Consider the following 3,585-nt stretch of genomic DNA (forward strand, 5'->3'; position numbering starts at 1 on the left):
TTAGGACGCCGAGGACTTCTTCTCCTTCTGTCTGAGGTGGATCTTCATGTGTCTCCTCCTCTCGTCGCTCCTCGCGAACTTCCTGCCGCACTGGTCGCAGGAGAACGGTTTCTCCCCGGTGTGCGTGCGGATGTGGGTGGTGAGGTGGTCGCTGCGGCTGAAGCTCCTCATGCAGATCCGGCACTGGAAGGGTTTGTGCCCGGTGTGGATGCGCAGGTGCCGGCTCAGCTCGTCCGACCGGGAGAACCTCCGGTCGCAGCTCTCCGCCGGGCACGGGTACGGCCTCTGGTGCACGGGCGTCTTGCTCGGTCGGTTCGGGTACTTCCTCGGTCTCAGGATCGGTCTGAGCGGTAGGTTCTGGTGGCTGGTGAAAGCTGCGGCCATGGGGCCCTCGGCGGCCGGCGACGGCGCACCGAGCGTAAAGTTCCTGATGGTGTTGAGCGGCGTGAGAGGCGGCGGCACCCGGAGAGAGTCCAGCGGGTACGGCAGGGATTTCCTCTCCGGGAAAACCGCCTGGATGTCTCTCTGGCAGCTCTGCGGGTAGACGCCGCCGTACTCGGGCATGATGGAGAGCAGAGCGGCGCCGTCGACGGCCGGTTTGGGCGCCGAGCTGTAGGACGGAGGCGGGTGGTAGGACACGGCGCAGGTGGACGTCGCCAGGTAACCCGCCGCCGACGGGTCCTGGTACATTTCCCCGCTGCAGGAGTACGACGGGGCCGGGATCGGGTGATGAGCCGCGTACATGTGGCTGATATCCGGCTGGCCGTGCGCCATGGTGCCGTCCCCCGCGTCCGCTGCGTCTCCTCCTGCGTAAATATTGGGCGATGCTGACGGGGATCCAGACCCCGCGGCGGGTCCCGGGGCGGTGATGTCAGCGCTGACCACGTTAATAATGTCCCCGGGACTCCACGGTCCTCCCGCACCTCTGGAATCCACCGAGAACCTGCCGGTGAACGCCACGGGATGCGTGCGTAAAGTTGCCACGTACTGCGCCAAGTTTCCCTGGAAGCCCAGCTCAGGTGCGCTCTTCTCCTCGAACAGAAGCTCTCCTGCGAAATGTAGAGAAACACGACAGGTTAGAACATAGTTTTGGTGGTGATGAAGTCGGCAGATGTCACATTTGAAGTGTGTTTTTTGAGATGCGTGTCGTGGTAAACGCACAGTCAGCAAGTTTTCCGCAACTTTATCTTCATTAGCCTAATTCACGATAATCGGTTGATGCTTTCTCCTCTTTCATATTCATTTATAGTCTAGATTTCACCTTACATTTACGTTTTCGGTGCAATTTTTATTTTATTTTACACCACCAGACCCCCACCTCCCTCCAAACCATTCAGATAATTCTATAAATTCTTACCCCCTTCATCTTCATGTGCCTTCCCATGTCCTTCATCCCCGATTGACTCTTCTTTAAACACAATCGACGTGTGTGCAGCCAGCCCCCCCTCCATTGAGTACATCTCTTTAGGAATAATGTCCACAATACTACTGAGAGATGCAGAAACTTCATCAATTATCTTAGCCGTCATGTTGTTGTCTCTGGGATGGGGAGCGGCGACTTCAAACTAAGACTTCAGCCGATCTGTGGCCAATAATATCCCAGTTTTCCGTCTATTTCTCGGCCATTTTCATATATTTCTCCCTTATTTTGTCTTTTAACCCTCTGTCTGTTTCGCCTCTCATCTCCTCTAATAAAGCCGGGACTCCGCAGTATGGTTATAAAGGGAATCTCTGGTTCTCCCGTTACGTCATTCACCAAATAAGGACTTGGGTGATAAAAAAAGGGAACTCCAGAAATAGGATTGGACCGCGCTATGACGACATTAAAAGAACAATTAGAAATTAAATGCATGAATTAAACACATGCAAAACTGCAACTGCTTCGTTCACCTGAATATTTTGTTAATCTTTTTTTTTTTTTTAGCAGAAAGATGCTGCAGAAGAGCGCGCGCTGCCCCTGCTGCTCTGCACCTCGCGGAAAACAAACAGAAACCCTCCATCATTCGGAAATTCCGGTCACACTTCTCTCCATAAATGGATTCATCCGGTGAGGTGAGAGGATCTCTCTGCTTATATGGGCGGTATCCGGGGAAATCGTGTTGCCGCCGTGACACGCCGCTGTCCGCGCGCCAGGAGAGCCCACACACCGACAGACCGTTTCCTCCGCGCCTTGTCAGAAATAAGCTTTGAACTGAGCTGCTATTGTTGTCCCGCTCAGATTTACGGGGTCGTTGGTAATAGAATAATCATATAATTACACTCCCATGAAAAGCCTATAGGAACTATACTGTCATCTCTGGTTATGGTGAACAGTCTTCTTTGTTGCCCAAAAATAGATTGGAATAAATAAAATAAAATTAAGTGCTGTAGTGTGGGAATGTGCAGTTTAGTCATTAGCTGTGATGAAGATGTATGGCCTGCACACACACACACACACACACACACACACACACACACACACACACACACATATATGCACACACAGGACATCTTTCTGCTGCTGTCATCGAGAAAAAAAACCCATCTAACTACAACTTTGATTTTTCATAAATTTGGGATGATAAGGTTCCATTTGCTTTTTTGTTTTCCACATATCTGTGATCTTCAAATGTTACTTTATGCTTGTGTGGTGTAATTATAAAAGCATTTAGGGGTTAAATATTTAAAAAGATAGAAAGTACATACACCCAAAGGCGCCCAAAGTACACGTTTTGCCAGCTGTGATGTAAAATCTTTGCTGCTGAATATCTGAGAACTGCTATCAGACAGAACCTTATAATTCCAAAATCACATTTTGTCTTTTCCTGGCTTGAATTGAAAGTGTTGAGTCAATTTTTTGACCCTGGGACTTTCAAGACGATTATAAAGCCATTGTGAAAATTTCACAGAGGCTTTATAATCAAATACATGGGAGGGAAATGAGAAAATCAGCCTCAGTTTTTTGTCTGACAGCAGTATGGAGTCAAATGAAATGAGCAGCAAGTAAATTCTTGATAAATTTCAGTCACAAGGAGCCTGATAATGTAGAGGACGGCCTTTAATTAGAGGCATTTCCTCACAAAGACAGAGATAAAAAATAGATAGATAGATAGATAGATAGATAGATAGATAGTCAACTGATATGTACAAAATGATGATAAATAAAACCTAAATGCACTTTTGATATAGCTTGAAACAAACTGGATCTGTTTTTTTTTTAAAAGATTTCCTTAGAAATAAAGATTAATGATAATAATTTTTGTTCTCTTAAAAGAGCCTATCTTTATATAACTTGTAAAGCTTGATACTAATTAAAACATGTGGGTAAAGATAAGATTAGATAAGATAATATAAGATAAGATATACTTAATTTCCCCAAATTGTCTTGGCCTACAAAAGTGCTGTTTCTCAACCAAATCCTAATAGATTTAAAATACAAGTAAAAACCTCATAACATAATGTATACTCATAACACACACACACACACACACACACACACACACACACACACACACACACAGAACTCTATTACACCGCAGTAAACTCTATTCAGCAAATAAAAAGGGCTTTTCTTGCCACTACACTCAGACCGCGGATCAGATATGG

General features: G+C 46.7%; 1 pseudogene; it reads right to left on the minus strand.

Moving 5' to 3' along the window:
• Window positions 1-1,529, minus strand: LOC139659201 (early growth response protein 2b pseudogene; annotated as a pseudogene).
• Window positions 1,530-3,585: the final 2,056 nt, after the last annotated feature.

The sequence above is a fragment of the Centroberyx affinis genome, unplaced genomic scaffold (assembly GCF_046629955.1).
Source record: "Centroberyx affinis isolate AG114_WGS23_722 - 3 ecotype Tasmania unplaced genomic scaffold, CSIRO-AGI_Caff_v1 ptg003041l_1, whole genome shotgun sequence".
Taxonomy (NCBI): domain Eukaryota; kingdom Metazoa; phylum Chordata; class Actinopteri; order Beryciformes; family Berycidae; genus Centroberyx; species Centroberyx affinis.